The sequence below is a fragment of the Rattus norvegicus genome, chromosome 4, assembly GCF_021556685.1.
Source record: "Rattus norvegicus strain SHRSP/BbbUtx chromosome 4, alternate assembly SHRSP_T2T, whole genome shotgun sequence".
Taxonomy (NCBI): Eukaryota; Metazoa; Chordata; class Mammalia; order Rodentia; family Muridae; genus Rattus; species Rattus norvegicus.
The window spans coordinates 10,762,463-10,783,186 of NC_141537.1; the positions used below are offsets into that span (position 1 = coordinate 10,762,463).

General features: G+C 52.1%; 1 protein-coding gene across 10 annotated transcripts in view; it reads left to right on the forward strand.

Moving 5' to 3' along the window:
• Prkag2 (protein kinase AMP-activated non-catalytic subunit gamma 2) overlaps positions 1 to 20,724 on the forward strand; it is a 241,050-nt gene that overhangs the window by 31,003 nt on the left and 189,323 nt on the right. Inside the window, exon 1 of one of the 10 annotated variants that reach the window (XM_087658376.1) lies at positions 6,934 to 9,127. The gene's annotated coding sequence lies outside the window, so the exon portion shown is untranslated. 10 annotated transcript variants of the gene reach the window in all.

Here is a 20,724-nt window from a genome sequence, read left to right on the forward strand (position 1 = left end):
TTTTTTCGGAGCTGGGGACCGAACCCAGGGCCTTGCGCTTGCTAGGCAAGCACTGTACCACTGAGCTAAATCCCCAACCCCGCCAAGACAATTCTTATGGCTCTCTGGGCCAGGCTAGTTGCATGGTCACTCTTCATGGGGATTGGGGGGATAGGAAGGAGACCATGGCCCATCCTGGCTTAAAGCACTGTAGCCACTGTGTAGGAATTTTCTGTCCTTACCATCAACCGATCTGATGACCTCATATTGTATTTTTCCCAAGCAATGCAGGGAACCCAGATATGATGAACCAGTCACAAGTGTCTCCTCAGAACGGGGATGTCAGTAGCTGGAGATGCAGCTCAGTTAATAGTTGCTTGCCCAGCATGTAAAGCCCTGGGTTCTGTCCCCAGCACTGAATAAGCCAGTGGCATACACCTTCACCCAAGCATTCTTAAGGAAGAGGCCAGAGGACAGGCCTTCAAGGTCATCCTTGGTTATATAGGGGGCTGGGCGAAATCCTGGACCAATGGGAGCTCCCATTTTGAACAATCGAGAAATGTTGGGACTTAGGATGACAGAGAGTAGAAACACAAGGAGAACAAAAGACAGCTTGAACTGGGGTCTTTGACTGGAGCCAACTATGAAACTTCCAGCCATGGAGTATTATAAAGTCCCCCAGTAAGGTAATCCCTGCCACTCCTTAAAGGAGAGCACAGACTTCTGACTTCCTCTCTCCTTCCCAGAACCCCTTCTGACCCTTCTCTGCATCTTGTTGTAAGTGAGGTGGTTAAGTTGAATCAGTGGGACTTCGGGATGTATCAGAGCCCTAGAAGTAAGTTTGATTTAGTGAGTTGTCACAGTGGGATCAAGGTTTTGAACATGTTCACATCCAGTTAAGCTGCTAAGGGGAGGTTTGAACTCCTTCAAGTTGGTCGCCTCCAGAGCTGCTCTGGGCTCCTATCTCGGGGCTTAGCCCTGGGGAGGGATCCTAGGACCAGGCTAAGACAAGTTCTAGGAACAGCCTGAGGCCGCCAGTTTCTCCACCTCTGCACACACATCCCAACACCCCCCACTGCTGGCCACTGCCACCTCTGCAGGTGAATGTGTGATGACAACCTCCTGTAGAGATGGTTTCTTGGGGGATGGCATGCAATCAACCCACAGCAGCCGGGAGAAGCTTCTTTATAAAACGGCTAAACTGGTTTTCAAATATCAGTCCATGATTAATGTTTATTCAGTTTTTGGAAAAAAAGAATCACAATGGAATCTCTTAGCTAAGAAAACCGGCTACAGGTTTTTCCTGCTCTTCCCAGCTTCCTGCTCTTATCCCTGGGTAGCTGCAAAAGGGTCACGCCTGGCTGGAAGGAAAGTGGCCCTGTGCCCTGGTCACTTTGCCCATTTGTGACAAGCTGAGGTCAGGGGCCAGTCTGACAGCACAAGCTGGGTTTCCTGAGTGACAGGCTGAGAGCCAGCTCCTGGCAGGACTTGGGAGGCCTAGATATTTGGGGGCGCTACCTCCCTGAGCTGAGAGATTGCTAGAAGGCCAGTTTGCCTGTTTGTTCTTATCACAGCCTAACATCTCCAGTTATGAATGCATGGTGCCCTCTTCCCTCCCAGAGTGATTTGCACAAAGGAAAGGATCTGACTGACCTGCAGGGCTGCGGGTGGAAGCCTCCCCCGGGGCTGAGTGCACAGGGCCACCAGACCCTTGTGCTGAACCTTCACCTTACTCCCATCCTGTCCACCTTGCCCGAGTGCAGCTGAGCCTTGCTCCTAATTTCCCTGAACTCCACCCTGCTTTGATGTTCTGCCCAAGCCTGCAGCACCCTCCCCAGCCTGGACCTGCCCTGCTCAGCCCCTCCTAGCCGGACCTAGTCTCCACCTAGCCCGGTGGAGCCCCTTCCCCTCTGGTAACAGGAGCACGTCTGAACTTTGATCCCATGCTGGACTCCAAAGCTCCTTCAGGGTAGGGCAGAGCCTGGCCTAATCAGAGCTCACCAGCTGTGGTCAGTGAGCTGAGCAGGGGGAACTGAGGCAGCAGCGAAGCACTGAAGCAGTGCCCTGGCGCACGGAGACCATACCATCACGAGGTAGAGGATTTCATTTTCCGGGCTGTGCATGCTCAGGCTCTGGTGCCTGCCTGTCCGGGCTTGGTAAGAATTGAATATCGAAGTCCAGACATAAGCAAAAGGGAGGTAGCAGAACTTTCTGTCATTTCCTACCGTGTTTAAAGTTTGGCATCTCTGTGGTTCTCTCCACTTTCAACTGGAGCATAGGAACACCTCCAAATGGGGTCCGTTTAAAATCTAACACACAGGTCACCAAAATGGACCGCATTGCTTGGCAAAACTTGATGTGCGTGTATATGCAATTTTGCAAATGAGTGTGTGTATATGATTACATTTTTAAAAGGTTTTATTTCTATATTTGTTTATGTGTGTGGGTGTGTCCAGCTCTCTGCCAGAACAGCAAAGCTCTTAAACTCTGAGCCATCTCTCCAGCACTGTGGACTTAACCCTTACCGAGCCGTGAAGTGTCTGGCAACTTCATTGTACGGTGGAGAAAAAATGAGGCCTCCTTGGTTAAATGACTTCCCAACGCCGTGCTGCCGCTAAAGGACATTGGTAGGATGAAAACCCACAGAGAAGCTCCACCCTTCACAGGGCACTTGGGAAGACGAGCCCACAGGGCCTAACACAGGGTGGCCTTGTTGCGGGCAAGTGTGGAAAACCGTTAGGTGCCCATTGTGTTCCTGTGGTTTTGATTAAGCTGAAACCTGAGCTTTCTAAATAGCAGCCCAGTCCTCCTGCTCAGCCATAAGGGCGGGGCGTGATTCAGGTCACAGACCTTCAGAGCTAGAGCACCTGAGATGAGCCAGCCTATCAGCCATTGACTACAGATGACCCAACTCCCAGCCCTGACTTGCAGCTGCAAGGGAGACCTAGTTTCAGAACCTTCTATTTAAGAATTGCTTCGAAAGCAGCTTTTTCCTTCTGGAAACTTCTTTGGTGGCTGCTTTCAACTCCAGCCTGCTTGTTCCTTATCTCCGAGAGTGACTCCCTTTCTGGGGTCCACAGTGCTGGGCTGGGGTCCTCCCTGTCTTCTTTTTCTTTTTTTTTTTTTTTTTTTGGTTCTTTTTTTCGGAGCTGGGGACCGAACCCAGGGCCTTGCGCTTCCTAGGTAAGCGCTCTACCACTGAGCTAAATCCCCAGCCCCCCTGTCTTCTTTTTCTTGTGCACCAGCTTGAGTCTGGGAGGGGACCCGAGAGACAGAGCAGGAACAACCTGTCTTAACCTGTCTTAACAGGTATAAATACCTTCTTCCCCGAGCCCGTGCTGGGAGTAGACTCCTCTCCCAGACAACAGCTCCCACTCCTCAGGTTTGAGGAGCTTTACCCTGGATTGGCAGATGAGCTTGCTCGAGAATATCACGTTCAGTCAGGGATGATGGGGTTGTTTAGGAGTGGAAGGAAGTGTGAGGAAGGAAGGGCCTGTATTAGATGCAAGCCAGAGTCAGCCACCAGGACGGGGGCAGAGGATGTGGGGCCTGGACCGCTGACCAGAAAGAGGGGATGGAGAGAGAGAGAGAGAGAGAGAGAGAGAGAGAGAGAGAGAGAGAGAGAGAGAGAGATTTGCCTCACATCCTTACATGCTTCTCCATGCAACCTCTTATTACAAAGGTCTCTACTGCAGCAAACATGAAACCCTGTCACATGTGGCTTCTGATCTTTGGACAGTGCACATGCCAGACTTGTCCAGCCATGTGCAAAGTGGACGGGGCTGTCTTCATCCTCAGGCATAGAGGGTAGGCATCAGGAGTGTCTGGGTTCTTGCCTTGTCCCACAGCAATCAGCCGTGTTATCATGGGCAAGTGGCTGGCCTAGTGGTCTTGTGGGACTAAGGGTTTTTGTGTGTGAGTGGTAAGTCTGTGTGTTAACCGGTGACTCTTCAAACAGTAATGACTGGTGCGGTCCACACATGAACTCTTGGTACACACACCAGGCTTCGAATGGAGGGTCAGGCTGATCCGTACGCTCCCACATGCCGTGGGCTTCCAGGCAGCAGCTCAAGGCTCTTTAAGACTTGGGGGCATTCAGAGATGGTTTTGGCAGATGAAGAACTGTTCTGTGGAAGCCCTGGCCTAGGTTTGCTGAATGTCTTTGCAGTTCAAGAGACTGTCTTATGCCCCAGCTCCATGCATACAACTGGGCCACTCTACCATGGCGCTTCCGCTTAGCCCTCTTGTGCACTCTATATTGAGAGACAGGCAGGCCTGATGGCTAGGGACAGAGTGGTCTGATACCGAGGAAGGAAACTTTAGAGTCTTCTTCGGGTTCCTATGGTGATTTTAGGTGGCAGCTCTTCCTCCCTGTTGAGGGCCGTCTGGCAGATTCGCGCTGAGCTCTGCCTTTGTTTTTGTTTCGGTTTTGCAGAGATCAACCCCAGAGCTGTATCCTTCATGTTCCTACCCAGCAACAGTGAAAGCCCAAAGGTTTTTGTTGTTGTTTTTAATGGCAAAGCTTCACAGCCGGGATCATTGGAGGTTAAGGGTTCAGGTCAGTGATATCTGAGTCCAAGGGCAGCCAGCTTGGGGGGAAAAAGGCCAGGCTGTGCAGGGGTTCTAGCCTACCCTGAGCTGCCTAGTAAGCCACCCATTGCAGGATTATAAGGATTCCTACAAGTGCAGTGGGCCACTCCTGAGGGATGGTGTCCAGTCAGCCTTTTGGAAGCTGCTAAGCCACTCTGCATAGAACGGGGCAGCTGAGTGCTGGGGCAATGCCTGGGTGGAGGCTCCTCTTGCCTCAGTGACTCACTAACTCCGCTGCCCTGGCCTCTGACCTGAGACTGCAGGCTGTAAGACAGGGGTAGTAACGCTGACACTGGGGAGGGAGGAGAGAGATTCATTGAGCAGCGGCTCTGTACAGATCTTACAGGCACATGGTTAAAGATGGCGTGCCGGCAGGCCCGGGTTTATGATAGGTCCTAGGATACTAAGAAATCCACCCAGGTTGTTATCCACGGACAGGCGTAAAAGGCACAAGATTTATATGTGTGTGCTCTGGATTTCTGGTCTTGTGTGTCGCTCAGGAAATATTGTGCATGGTTTGAGGGTTTTTGTTTGTTCGTTTTTTGGGTTTTTTTTTTTGCCACATTTACTATTTACTGTGTTTTTTGTCTTTGAAGTCGCTGAATTTTTAAACGTGACTTAATATCTGTGCTTAGTCAGAACTGGCTGGACAGTTTAATGTGAACGTAATGTGCCCCAGAGACTATGGCTGCAATTGTATTTATAAATTTATTTTATTTATTATCATTATGTGTAAAGTTACTGAGCAGCTGGGTGGAGTCTGCGTACCGTCCAGTCCACCCATATGCGGGTTCCAGGGATTGAACCAGGCCATCCGGCTCTGCAGGGCTTCTACTGCAAGCACCTATTATCCACAGAGCTATCTCGAAAGCCCGTAGCCTCCTTACAGAAATAGTAAGCGCAGACCACAGGAGGAAAAACCCCAAAAGATTCAAAGAAGTGAAAGCGGGCAGATAAAAGGCTGACCCTCTCCGAACAGCGAAGGGTGCTGTGTGCGTGCGGAGTCAGGCTGTGATGGAGTCGGGCTGTGATGGAGTCGGGCTGTGATGGAGTCGGCAACATGAAGGTCTCCATTTCATAACCCTTCTCCTTTGCTTTCTGTTGCTATGATGAGCACAACCAAAGGCAGCCTGAGGGAGGGGAAGGTTTATTTCAGCTGACAGATTACAGCCCTTCGCTGAGGCAACACCATGGCAGGAACTGAAGCAGACGCTGTGGAGGAAGGCCGCTTACTCTCTTGCTCCAGCCAGTCCGGTTCTCCAGCTGAGGCTCCCTCTTCCCAGGTGTGTCAGGTAGACTGCACATCACAGTGACCATGGCAACCCAGCTTCTCAAACCCCTGTTTTCCTTTTTCTTGAGGACGCATCTGAGGGAGTCAGGTGGGGAAATGGCTCAGTGAAGTGTTTGCTGAGGAAGCCTGAGCTTCGCCTCCAGAACCCACACTAGAGAAAAAAAAGAAAGGAACTGGTGGGGGTGGGGGTGCTGGGGAGGTGGAGTCTGGAGGAGCTCAAGGTGGCTCTCCGGATTCCGGCTGAATCTGTGGGCTTCAGCTTCATCGAGGGGAGCCCCAAAAAGCATGGAGGAGAATGAGTAAGAAAGGTGCCTAGCATCAACCTCCGGGACTCCACATACATATGCACACATATGTATACACACAGTGCACACATAGGTTTGCAGGCACACACACACAGAGAGAGAGAGAGAGAGAGAGAGAGAGAGAGAGAGAGAGAGACAGACAGACAGACAGACAGACAGACAGACATAGAGACACACAGAAAGGAGAAAATAATGTGATAATGTTCTTCCCTGCTAGGTGAGCTGGACTGGCCTCTGCAAAGTGAACTGAGAGTGACACTTGGAGAAGGGAGGCAGGGGACCTGGGGTTTGCGTCAGGGACCATCCCGCCATGACCCCTTCTGAGGCTGGGACACCAGCAATGGTGTTCATGTTCTGCCAGAACCTTCTGTCCAGTGGCATTTGTCTTCCAAGAGAACTGCCTTCTGCCTTCTAAGGCAGACGAGCCTGTATCCCAAAGGGGAAGCATGGGCCACCTAAGCACTACATGGAGGCTGTAGGAGGACGACTTCACACAGGTGAAGGCCGGCCAGGCCAGGTGTGTTGGAAGCTTCAGACACAGCCCTTGTCTTTGCCCCTCGGCCTCTTCAGCGATACCCTGACCCTGACTGGCAGCCCGAGCTGGAGAAAGCCACGGACTCCACAAGTCATTCTCAGGCGCCTGCCCCCAAGTGAAGCTCACCTACCCATTTCCCTGACATTTCTAGCTTTTCCAGGCAAAACAAACTCGCTCCCCCCTAACCCAGGCTTGTCCCATGCTTTGGGATAAAGCACAAAGCAAATAAAACAGGTCCAGCTCACCCAGAGAGCTAGTTGGAGAGCCAGCAGGAGAAAATATTGAGGTTGGCCAGGTCTTTGGCAGGGCCACTTGTGTCATGCCCAGGGGGCTGGTTTCAAGATGTCAGCCCTCCGCTCAGTGGTGTGTAGAGTGGGTTTTGCTAAGCTCTGTGTTTATTCTGGTGCTGCCTACCAGAATATTATTCCAGAATAATCATGCACATAAGCTTTGATGCTCACTTTGCCTAAATGCTTGTCCATCCGTTATCCTAACGGCGGCCCCGGGAGATGCTCAGAGCCAGTATTTCCACACTGATGATTTTCTAAGAGGCAGGACCGAGGAGGCCCAGGGAAGTGACCGAGCTGTGACACAGACCTGGGTCGTGGTCACAGAACTGTGCAGTTTATGTCTGGAAAGTATATCATGTAACATTGCTCAGGCTATAGAAGAGAAAACAGTTTCAGCTTCAAGGGACACTTAGGTGTTTATGACAGCTGGCATCATCAGGTGAACGGTGGCTGCCAGTTCCCTTCCTAGGCTGAAAGGGACTCCAAGAAAGCCACAGGTTTGCATAGCTCTGTCAGTAAGGTGCTCGCCACACAAGCATGTCGGTCTGAGATTGACCCCCAGCATTCATATTAAAAACTGGAAGGAGTGGCCTTCATTTGCTGGGAAGGTGGAGATGGGGGCTTCTGAACTCACGGCCTAGCCCAATCTGTGACCCACAGTTCCTGTGAGAGACACCCAAAAACACAAGGTGGTTGGCTCCTGAGGAACAACATCGTAGGTTGTCCTCTGGCCTCCACACATACATGAACATGCACACACATCTCATAATCTTAAGTTGCCAAGGTTGTCTTGAGCCACATTCATAGGAATCTTTGGTCACTTGTGGCCCTTGGGAGGCATGTTAGTCATGCCTTTGGGCCTAGAGAGTGTCTTGAAAGGTCCCAGGACTTTGTTTAAGCAGGCGTAGTGGGACGCACAGACACAGGAGCATGTGTTGTGAAGGAACAGATGTATTGTACTCACAGCCCCCTGAATTCATCAGGTCGAGCTCAGTGTGCCAGACCACTCAGGAAAGTGCCAGTCTTGGGCAGGTGGAGCGAGTCCAGGGAAAGGTGCTTCAGAGGAGGCAGACAGGCTCAGGATTGTCTGATTCGAGCAGTTGCAGTGACCTAACGGGGCAGGGCACAGTGGCCCAGGGTGTGACAGAGGCGGTGAGGCGAGAAAGCTTGGTTTGTAAAGGGGTGGTAATCTCGAGCAGGTGAGTCATTTTCTCCCTCTAGGAATGCACTACCCATCAGGCGCAAAGGCTCAAGGTACCTGTGCATCAGAAGCCAGAAGAGGAAGGTCTCGCGTCACCTGCAGGGGGCGTGGGATCTCAGGTTGTCTGATGAGAGTTGGGGGGTGTGGTATCAGTGAGGGTTTCACTAGCAGAATGTGTTTGAGACTGGAGCTGTCATTCTTGCAAAAGAGAAGATTTGCATGCTCTGTCCTCCGAGGGCAAGCATTGCCCCGGGAGCCCTGATTAAGTCTGAGATCAGAAGGCAGGCTGCTGCTTCTGTGTGAGGTTAAACTAGCCTTTGCCTGAAGTTCTATAATGGGGAGAAGGTGCTGGCCAAAGGACCCCAGAGACCTTCTGCAAGACCAGGAGCTGCTGCAGCCCAGCCTGTTCCTTCCTTTCTTCTTCCCGCTGCCTGGATTTCCAAGGCTCAGCCCTGCCCTCCCTCCTGCTGGCTGCCTGTGTGGCACAGTTGCCTCCCCAGCAGGCAGCCCCCGACACAGGTGCTAATGACAGTCTCCTGCAGCCCTGGCAGACAGCGAGGGTATCTGCCCGAGCTCTGCCATCATCTCGAGCAGCAAACCAGCTCTAACCAACAGGATTGTCGCCTGTGCTGTGTCAGGCCAGCTCGTGCTGTCTGCCAGCTGCTTGTTGCGCTGCTCTGGGGACTGGGAACACGCCCAGCCCCAGTCCCCATCTGTTGCAGGCATGAAGATCACTGGAGCTCCTGGGAGCATCCGAACCTTAGAAACGGCCTGAGCTGAAGGGGTCAGGAAACCCCTTCTTGGATTGGCCTTTGGAAGGTGAAAGCAGGATTTGTTAGAGCGGAGAGAGCAGCTTGTCGCCGCTACCCATCCCACCAGCCAGCATCTCACAGTCCAGCATCCGGAAGAGGTGACCTTGGGACCCCTCCAGGCTGAGTAAGCACACCTCCCTGGCTGGATTCCTAATGCATGGTGGTTGCACGCTCCCTGCATTTCCTTCTGTGGTGCATCTTGTCGCCTCTGTGCACGACTGCTGTTGGCTGGTGCTTTGTTCTCCCAGAGGCTCTTATTCAATTAAACACCTCAAGGCTGAGCAAAATGCTCCTTCGCTCTGCTGGAGCTGTATGTCTGCTCCTTACATAACTTTTTCTCCGTGACTTAAAGAGAATACCTTAGAAGGTGGGATGCGTGTGGGCTGTGCAGTCGTCACTGCAGAGACTGGAACAAAACCTGGGCCGTCTACAAGTTCTGCTGCTTTGAGGGTCTTCTCCCTCCCTCCCTTCCCTGCCGTAGAGTTCCCTCCCAAAGTTGATGTCTTAGTGAAGCAGACACTCTCTCCTGAGTCATTCACTCAGTTTGACCTAAGTGGAAAAGACCAGGATGGCTGCAGGGGGACTTTGAGTCTGGCCCTGGGGCTATCTAGACCACGGGCACATCAGGAGAGTTGGCCAGGAGGGGGTTGCTGTCTTGAGTTGAGGAAGAAGATGTGGCTGGGGAAGGCAGAGGGAGAGAGAGCAGAGAAGGGAAGGTGGGGCCCTCGATGCTGCAGCAGGAGCAGAACACAGACTGGCATGGAGACCTAGCTCCAGGGAGCCTGCAGGATGGCCTAGCTGAGCTGAGGCTAGCGAGGGCTAGGCCTGAAGCTGCAGGTGCCCTGCCCCACCCACCCTCCCCTGAAGCTGCTGCTTGGCAGTGAGCTACTGCAGTCTTGTTTAGGTTTTTATGACTTCCTTATGACTTCCTTCCACATGCTGGAGCAGTTATGCCCAGAGAAAACTTCAGCCTAGGATCCTCCCTGCCTGCTCCTTAACCCCCGTGGTTAGGAGCAATTCACAATGCTATTTCTCAGTCACAGCCCAAGGTCAGGGAGAAAAAAGTGGCATTAAATAACTCAAGAACTGTGAGCACATCTAACCCTGTGCTCAGCTCACTGTAGACTTCTGGAGGGTCCTGGGCAAGCATCATCAGACCTGGAGACACACAGGACTTAGGTCTGCAAACTCAAGAGGGTTTCAGGTGTCACTCCGTGTGAAGAGGATGGGCCATGTGAGGGGAGCCTCTGAGCAGGGGTTCAGCCAGCCAAGGCTGACCTAGGGACTGGTACCCGGGGCCCATGGCTCCCCTGTCTGGCACATGACATTTGCTTTGCTGACCCAAAGCCTGACAGGGTGGCCCCGTAGGTCTAGGGGCTCTTTTTCTTTCTGGCTGCTTCTCCAATGGGCATGGGAAACATCCAAGTACAAGACAAACCTGAGGTGAGGTTTTGGTTGGGGTCCATTTGGATGTTGGAATATTTTGACCTGACAGTGGGCCTTGAGGCAGGCGCAGACTCAGAGGAGGAGAAATTGAGGTTAGAAGGTCAAATTCCCCTGTGAACTGAGAGGGAGTGCGGGACATGGAGGGTACTTCTGTTTTTCTAAAGTCGTCTTTCCACTAGGGAGCAGGGAACAGAGTGGTGGTGGTGGTGGGGAATGGGGGTGGGGGGATGGGCAGGCTCTAGTGGACCAGATCCCTGGCTGGGGCTTTGTCATCTGCTGCCGTGCCCCGCCCCTCCCTGGATCCTGTCCTCAGGATTGAGTTAAAATCATCACTTGAGTGAAACAGAGTTTTGAGCCCTGTGGGACAGTCACCAAGCATTCAGAGAGACCTCATCCACCCGGGGTGTTGTCTGGCCAGGGTGTCCTGGGAACACAGGTACTTGGTTTGGGTTCTTGGAGGTTTTGTAGGGTGCGTGCGTGCGTTCGTGCATTCAGAGGGCGAGCTGGGGGAGGCTGTTTTCTTCTTGTACCATATGGGGTTCCCGGGTTGGACTCAGGTCACTACACTTACCATCGAGCACTTTTACCTACTGGCCCACTTTGATTTGGGTTGTTGTTTAAATCTAAGGGTACCTAACAGCCCCTTCTCATATAATCATACATCAAGTCTTTCGTCTCACCAGATGCTGTGGAGAGAGAGCCATCCTGTGCACCTCCTTCCCGCAGAGCCTTCCATTGCTCTAACTCAGCCTGTGAGCTAGCCCGCGCCACTGCTGTACGTCTGCTTCTGGGCATTACTGAGTGTTGAGCTGTGTTTTGCTGGCTCGTACCAGCCAACCGATGACTCCCAGCTGTCAGCCGAGGTCTTAATTCCTCTCCCTGTCTGTCTCCTCATTGTCTCTTAAGTAGTGATCGGCCGCTGCAGCTCACATGTACCGAGGGCACGCTAGGTACAGGCTCCGGGCTTGTCTGTTTCTGTGGGTCCCCTCTGTCAATTCCCAGGATGATCCTGGGAGGTTTTCCGTGTCCTACACACAGGAACTGAGGCCCCGTGAAGACGGTACAGGCAGGACATGGGAGCGAGGAGCTATGATTCTACCTCCTCGGCCCCCAAGGTGTGTGTAGGCTTGTCCCCAGTTTTTGACGGTTTGACAGCGGTACTGAAGAGTGCCAACATGAAATCTGTGTGCTTTCCAGCCAGTCACATGTCAGTCTGGACTAAATGTCCTTGTCACAAGCATGACTCATATACAAGAACTCTAAAGGGGCTCCGATGGTCTGTAGGCTCTAATCTTAATTACAGAAACTTGAGTTTAAAGTATGATTGAGGCTTGGTGTGGTATGAATCCCAGCACTTAAGAGGCGGAGGCAGGAGGAGGAGAAAGTCATCTTTAGGTACAAAGAGAGTCTGAAGCCAGGCTGGGCTGCCTGAGGTGCAGGCTGAGAGATGGCTGCCTAGTTAGCAGCACTCGCACAGAGCCTGGGCTCAGTCCCCAACATCCACCTGCAACTCCAGCTCTAAGGACCCAATATCCTCTGGCCTTGCAGGCACCTGCACACACGTGGTGCACGTGCAACACTTAGACACATACATATGCACACTAAAGAAAATGTCTGTAAAGAGGAAGGGGAGAAGAAGTACTCATTGAAGTCCAGGATGTTAGCACAGATGCTTAATCCTACGTAGCCATGAAGAGGCATCCGGTCTAGGCTATGGGCAGTTCTTAGACCAGCGCCACATAGTAAGACTCTGCCGCAAACCAGCCTGCAAGTAAACAGAGTTGAGTCATTAGCCCCAGTGGTGTTTTACCGCTCCAGTTACCCAGCAGACGGTCAGGGGAATGAGCTTTGGGGCCACGGAGTTTTCTAGCCTCAGTTGTGAGTCCTCGCTGACAGGAATGGAGTCCCATTCCTCTCCTCCTGTCCTGCCCGTCATACAAGGCTGAATGGAAGTGATTTTCTCCCTTCGGTCCTGAGGTACCCTATTGTGATTCTGCAGGCTGAGACTTTCCCCTGAAATCATGGTTGTGTCGTGATCTTTCTAGAATTGTGGATTCACTTCTCCATCTTCTTTTGTACGTCTCCAAGTGGTATCCCAGGGAACAGGGAGAAAACTGCAGGAAAACAAAGCCAGTCTCGGTTTTTGTTTTGATTGTGCTTTGCCAGAGAGGTGTGTGGTGGCATTTACGGTCTGACTGCTTTTACTGGAGGCAGCCATCTGCCACAGTCATGGCTTCAGCTGGTTAGTCACCAGTGAGTGAGGGCCCGCTGAGCTGATTCCAGTGAGCAGGAGAAGGAGGTGGGGACAGGGCCATCCATAGTCTGAGGTGCTCTTTACCAGACACCTGCGGAGGTGGGAGCTCAGCAGCCCAAGTGGAGTTCTGTGGACAGCAGAGAGCCTGGGACCCAGGGGTTCCTACTCTTCCTTAACCCAGCTCTCCCCTCTCTGCTCTCCTACCCTCCCCTCCCCTTTCACTGGGATTGAACCCAAGGCAGGCTGGCTATAAATTTATGATCCTCTTGCCTCAGCTTCCTGAGTAGCTGGGGTTACGAGCTGGAACCACCAGACCTGGCTTTCCTTTCTCTTGCTGGTCAAGGAAGGACTCCTGAAAGTTGAGGGCTCCTGAAATTCCATTTCACTGCTTTTGCCGGGGAGAAGCAGTCTGAGAATCAGGAGCTGAGAAGAGCTGAGGAGGCAGGAAGCCCCAATCCTCGCTTTCCCAGCAGGCAAACAGCTGATACTATGATAGGCAGTCCCTATGAGCTTAGCTGTGTTGCAAGCTGTGTTGGCCAAGTCACATATGGAATCATGTCTGTAGGCTGGACATGAAACCGAAGGGCAAACCTGCCAGGCTACGGTGTTCTCAGGCTTCCTGGAGATGCTCAGGTGGACACGTGGAATGGGATGCCTCGTGCTCAGGAAAGGTGTCAAGAAAACTGACCAGAATGTTGTTGTCACAGGGACCGGCCAGTGCCTCCAGCTGACCAGGGTCCCCAAAACCAGTGTGGGGCTCTGCTCCTCTTTCAGGCAGGGGAAGTTCTGCCCTGCTTGGCTCTGAGGTGGAAGCTCTGGTGCTTTCTGGAAAGCACAACCCATAGACCATTCCTCCTGCCTTACCAAAGCAGGGAGAAATATATTCCCCTGTAAACAGCAGATGGGTGGTTTCTGCGTATGCAAAAGGCAAGTGAATTGCCGGCCTGTGTTGCTTTTCCCCAGAGTTCCTGGGACCCAGAGCCATTTCTATCCAGCTTGGCAAATGGATTCCGAGATTTCGATGCTCAGAAAGTGGCCAGTGGCAGACAGCTGGCAGCTGGCACAGAAGCCCTCCAAGCACACACGGGCATGGGGAATGAGAACTGATGGGCTCCTGCCACACAGCAGGAGGGCTTCTCCATGACCCTGCCACCAACTGCACCATCTGCAGAGCACATGGGAAGGGGCTGCTGTGGGTCAGAGCCATTCATTTGGAACAGAGTCCTTGAGGGCTGGTGGGATTTGTCCTTAAATGTCAGGTATCAGCTCCAAAAACCTGGCCAGGCCTGGCTCAGAGCTGGCTGCGGGCATCTGTCACCACCCACTCTCTCTGAGTCATCCTACACTTACCTGCTCAGACCCAGAGCCTTGGAATGTGCTCAGTCGTCTCCAGCACTCCCTGTAGAGGGAGAACTGGGAGGAAGATGAGCCTGGAAGGGGGGAGAACTCTTGGGAGAGCCTTGACCTACCCAGGCCCTCGGTTGCACTCAGGTCCCTTGGGATAGTCCTAGGTGCTCCTTCAGGCCCACCCAGAAGCTTCCCAAGCCTCCTGGAACCAAGACGTGGGGCCACATTACCGTAGGGACGCTGTGTTTACAAGGGCTACCTCTGAAGAAAGAATTGTGAGGAGGAGTCTGAAGCCTCTATTTTCTCCTTCGCCTCGTGTCTTCCTTTCCAAAGCTCTCCTTGCTTTATGAGAACTGTTTCTCCTTCTTCTGCCTTAAACCATCAGCTCTTCCCTGTGGACCAGAGCTCAAGTGTATGTCCTATCACAGCCCGCCTTCTGTGTCCCATAAAACACATGTCCTGGCTTCCCCCGGGCTCTCAGGCAAACCTCGTGTGCCCTAAGGACCAGCTTCTCTTTCTCTCTTGCTCACACCCCCAGGTCCTCCTGCCCAAACTCTGGCCAATCCCTGAGTCTGGCAGCTTCGCACAAAGCTGTGCCACATTCTTCAGCCGTACTTTTGGTGAGAGACAAGCACGCCGGCATGCGATCGAAACCAAAACAGAACTCTGAGGTGCTTTTTTTAAAAAAAATAAATCCAAACGCTTCCACATTGTGCTTCTAATCCAGAGTCCCGGAGCTTCCAGCCATGCCTTAACTGTCACAAAATACAGTCCAGTGCCTCCAGATGCAACGGTAAAGCAAAGCCAAGCATCACATGCCTGTCTGTGGCATTTCGGTAATGGGGTCTCAGCAGGGGCCACTTGGACAAGGTCTGGAAGAGCATCTCCCAAGTCCAGGTGGACCAAACACAATATACCCATCCAGGACTCATGTCTCTATAGCCACCATCTTCTGGGGTCTTGGAAGCCCTGTGTGCCTTACCAGCCTAGAGGGAAATGGGAGCGGTTACAGAGACGCGGTCCTGGGGCAGCCATATCTTCAGGCCTCCTCACTCCTAGGTCGTTCCACGTCCGGGCATCCTTACCACTGTGCCTCCAAAAGTCACTATCTTAGTTTCTTTTCCTTTCCTGTGATTAAATACTCCAACAAAAGCATGTCAAGGGGGACGAGGTTCGTTTCAGCCCAGAGACCAAGGGTGCGGTGCGTTGTGCCAGGGAAGCCGAGGCAGCTCCATCTGGAGGGAGCTGGTCACATCACATCCATAACCGGGACGCAGAGAGTGCTGGTGCTGCTGTTGCTCAGCTCCCCTCTCTGCCTGTGGCATCCAGGATCCTCCGGGGATGAAGAGTGAGTAGGTCTTCCCACCTCAGTTAACACAGTCAGGGTCTCTCCCACAGACCTGCCACAGGCCCACCTCCGGGCACGGTCTGTGCATCTGACAGCACTGACCATCACAGTGGCCTTCCACAGGTGTCATGCTTCTCTGGTAATCTCTACCCCATGCAAAGTCACCTCTTCTCACTCCTCAGTTTATAGGATCATTTTCTGAGACTGGATAATCTAGCGACTACCAGCTCAGGCAAGGGTTGGGCCTGTTGAGTTCTGAGACATCTTGAAATACTGCCTGGACCTAAAGAAGGGGGTCTGGCTACGGGCAACATCAGCCCTGTACACACTTGCGACATCTCATGATGTCGGGCACACACCTGGGAGAACTTCTTCTAAGACAGTACGCCAGGCTCTGGAATTTGTAATGCAGCCGTTCCCCTCATCGTGGAGGAGAGGAAGGTCTGACAGACCCATGGGCTCTGGCAGGGGAGGCCAGCCGAACTGAGGATCCTGTAAGGTGATGATGTATAGCCATCACCCGAAGCCCAGCAGCTTCCTAAAGGTTGTGCCCCCCTCCCATAGCCTGGAAACGTTGGCTCCGCGTCCCAGGATGCAGAGGGTAGGCATTTCCCACACTCTGCAGATGGCTGGTCCGGCGTAGGTCCGCTTTGACTGGGGTGTTATTTGCACACAGTGTAGCCCATCGGTTGTAAGCACGGTTGGCTGGGTTGTGATAAGTCATGTGCCCTACGTAAGGAACAGCCGCATCATGGCACAGATGCTCCAATCACCCCACACAGGTTGTAGTGTCCCATTATAGTCAGTCCCTGTCACCATCTTGAGATTGTTTCATGAGTCTCATGTCCGTGTTTCTCTGTCCCGTAAACCCCTACATCCCAGACCCAGCACAGATCCTCAAATGGATGTGACAACGAGTAGACATGCTAACAGCTGCAATCTACTTTTCAAAGATGGTACCTCGTGTAGCCCAGGCTGGCCTTGAATTCATTCCTGATCTTCCTGCCTCTACCTCCTGAGTGCTGGGGTTACAGATGGGTGCCACTATACAGGATTGCAGTGTGCTGTTATTATTGTTGTTGTTGTTGTTGTTGTAAGACAGGGTCTCATTATGTATCCCTAACTGGCCAGGAACTAATTATGTAGACCAGGCTGGCCCTGAACTTGTGAGCAGTCCTCCTGCCTCTGTCTCTCGAGTGTTGAGTGTTAGGATTATAGGCTTGACCAGAACAGTTGGCTGTTGAAATGTATTTTTAGATCCCCCCAGGGCTTCTGCTCCTTCACACCATCCTCAGTTTTGAGAGACTGCAGAGGAAGCGTTTGCTAATTAATAATTTCATGTAGTTATTCCTGATATTGGCCCTCCTGTTCAGCCTTAGACAGTCAGCGTGGCCATGGTTGCTAAGGGTCCAGCTGAGTTCAGAGACTTAACCGTTCTTGGACTACTAAGTGCTCACAGGGAAAAGCTTCCTCTTCACCTCTTCAGGAAGACTGCCCGAGCCACTGGAGGTCTCCCTTCTTGTTCTCTCCCACACTACATCAGACCACACCATCATTGCCGGCCCGCCTGCCCGCCTGACTCCCTCCTCCCTCTCTCCCTGACTCCCTCCTCCCCCTCTCCCTCCCTCCCTCCCTCCCTCCCTCCCTCCCTCCCTCCCTCCCTCCCTCCCTCCTTCCTTCCTTCTCTGTTTCCTCCCTCCCTTCCCCTTGTCTGCCTGCCCTCCTCCGCCCTTTCTTTTTTGAACAATTTTGGAGCTCACTATAGAGCACACCAAGATGTTTCCAACTGGGAAATTTTGTGTCCCTGACGTGGTCAGCAGTGGGTTCAGCATGTCCCCGCATTCTGCCCGCACTGTCCTCTCACTGTGTGTTTCTGAGTGATGGGTTGAGTCCTCCCACCCCCTTTCCTCTAATCAAAGCTCTGAGAAAAAAAAGAGTCCATCTCTTACCCACTGGGCCGCATAATAATAGCTTCTTGCCCCCTAAAAGCAGCCAAGTATTTTAAAGCAATGACTGGCATTTTTCAAATGATTCCCACGCAGCACAGTAATCTCTGTGTGTTAGCGCATCCTTCGTGTGCGAATGCATTTTGTGACAGGAATGCCTTTGAGTCTAGGTGTTTGAACTAGAAACAGAAGCTGCAGTGACTTTGACAGGGCAGTGCATACCGGGGCCATGTGCTGAGCAGCACCCCTACCCTCACATGCTTGGCCTGAACCGCCTCTCAGGGCTGGGCGGACTGGCTCAGCAGAGCTGAGCTCACTGGGATTCACTTGCATTTTCTGTCAGATAGAGGCTGAGGCCGGGACGTTTTAAAGGCCCCTTCCCTCTCACATCTGATGCTCAGCTGGCTGCATAGATCCTTCTCCGTGTAGCCCTGTCCATGTTGCTGGCACAAGCTTCCCCATAATGCTGTACGTAGCTCGGTGGTCAGACCACTCACACAGTGGCCGGCTTCTCCCAGTGCAAGTGCAGAGAAAGGTCCAGATCCAGACCCACAGGAAGCTCAAGGTTCTGTGTCACCTGAGTGTGTGCATGTGGCGAGTCTGTGTGTGTTTACGGGGGCATTGCATGTGTACTGACATGCTTGTGTTATGTACATGGTTGGGGGGGTATATGTATATGTTGAGACCCAAGACTAAGGTCAGTGTCATCCCCTATCACCCTTGCACCTTATTGACTAAGGTAGGGTTGAATCACCATGGGTACAAGGTCTTCCTACACAAAGCACTCATGTTATACAGTTGGAGAGGGGTGTCCAGGACAGTGTAGTTGTAAAGGGCAAAGGGACATGGGCATATGGTCTTTTTTTTTTTTTTTTTTTGTATCCATGGCTATAACAAATGCCCCAGGCTGGGTCATTTATAGAGAATGAAGGTTTATTTCAGTCGTTGTCCGGGAAATGGTATCAGCATCTGGGGATACCATGATGTCTTCTTGCTGCATCACTAGCTAGAAGAGTCCCTCATGAGACAGGAGCAGCATGCTGGCTGAGCTCTCTCTTCATGGGCTGCAGAGATAGCTCAGTGGTTAAGAGCACTGACTGCTCTTCCAGACGTCCTGAGTTTGAATCCCAGCAACCACAGGGTGGCTCACAACTGTCTGTAATAGTATCTGATGCCCTCTTCTGGTGTGTCTGAGGACAACAGCTACAGTGTACTGATTTATAATAAATAAATCAATCTTTTTTTAAAAGCCACTTATACCATCCACTGTAGGACACACACACACACACACACACACACACACACACACACACACCCCTTCCCTGGTCAGGTCATATAATCCTAATCACCTCCCAAAGATCGTACCTCTACTATCATTAACATATGAATTTGGGGTCATATTTCCAATATATGAACATCGTAAGGTGTTGTGTGACACTCTTCTCAGGAAGACACGAACAAATGTTTCCTTACCCCAAACAGGGAACTGACAACAGACCAAAGTCGGGGTACCACCTAAGTCCAAATCTGTGAACGAGGAGTTTCTTGGGGACACTTGGGGGAACAGAAATGACTCAGGGATCCCCGGCCCAGCCAGACACAAGTGATCATCATGGAAGCTAGAGTCCTGGAGAGGAAGGGGCTTGTACGCTTTTGAGTCCTTAATGGCTTTCTTCCTGACTCTGCAGGGGACAGACCAAACAGAGTTTCCTGACCCTAGAGCCACCACATGCAATACCCTCATGGAGTTCTGGGGTGACTTCAGTTGGAATTAAGGATGCCCCACCTTGGGGAGCATATTAGCCACTAAATGCACACTCAGAGAGGTTTCTTCTTAGTTCCACGGGGACGGGGTCCTGCACACAAGGAAGGAGTGACAAGAACTTTGTAAGGCAAGGTGCTCCTTCCAGAAGCATCCAAACTCAGTCTGAAGAGATGACTTGGGATGTGAGAAGCAGGCATTTTTTTCTTTCTTGAAAAAAAAAAAAAAAAGCAAAGCCATAAATAAGCCCATGTTTTTTGTACCTGACTCCCCGCTGGAGCCACAGCTGATCTTGTCTGGTGACTTTGGCTGCACACCCCAGCATTTTCCTCCCTCTTCTTTATATAACAAGCCCCTCCACCGTGGAATGGGTTTGTTGGCAGAAGAGACAAAAAACAAAGACCTAGCGATGTCCTTGTTTAGATTCAGCAGCAACTGTGTGTCTCCTACCAGGAAGCAAGCATCATGCATTCCGCTGCCCCAGCCGGTCCCCACCATTAGCCCAACTGCCTTGCAGGGCCTCAGGTTTGTGTTCCATCCCATATCGTGCGAGGGCTCCTGAGGACACCACCTGCTGTTGGCCTCTCCACAAGTGTGAAGGCAGGAGCCTGAGAATGGTGAACCTGCTCTTCAGACCTCTCCCCGTAAGGCCAGTCCACAAACCCCACTTGCCTTGTTGATCCTGTATGTCCAAGGCTGTCCTGCAAGGAATCCACAGCCCACCAACCTTCCAAGAAGGCGCCCATTCTGGTCCTCTGCCTTCTGCAAGGAGCCAGGTTGAGGACTGGCCTCCAGGCTCCTGTCTCCACATAAAGCAATGGTCTCAGTTACTTCTGAGGTGCTCCAGGCAGGCTCCTGGCTAGGTCACAGTCTCTCTGCTGTCGTCAGCAGTAGTGAGCGACAGTGAGCTGCCCAGACCCAGTGATTGACTGACAGGGCACACAAGGCCATCTTTAGATGTTTGCTTTGTCTTAAAATTATTTTAAATTCTAAAAACTGGAGGGTGCAGTTTTAGCCTTATAGAAAACTGGAACAGAAAGTACAAAGTGTCGGCCAATGCTGTTCTCCCCTTTCTCCCTTCCTGGGCTACATTTGTTCTCAGTGCTGATACATTAGCACCCCAAGCCCATTGTTCCCATGAGGGCTCACCCTCAGGTTCATGTGTTCTGTGGGTTTTGATGTATGTGTAACGTCACCTGTCCACCCATGTGGTGGCATATGGAACGGCCCCATTGCCCCTAAATCCAGTGCTGGACCCACACATCCCTTCCTCCCGGTGCCCAGCCCTGGATGTTGTCATGTCTCACTGGCATCTGCCTCTCTGTCCCCAGAACTGTCTGTGTCAGGTTATACCTGCCACACTTCTGGGGCCTACCCTAAATGTGAGCTGCATTCCTGGAAGCTGGGAGTGGGGGAAGGCCTGGGAGACAGGGGACTAAACACCCTTCTGAGGGAAGTCTCAGCGAGCTTACAGGGTTCATAAGGCCCCTTCTCAGAGTCGTATAAGCAGTAATGGCGACCTCAGGACAGAAATAGGAAGTGAGGTTCCTCTACCTGACGTGGTGGGGAGGCTGGAACAGAGGCTTTTTAAACAATAGGTACCGAATAATAATAATAA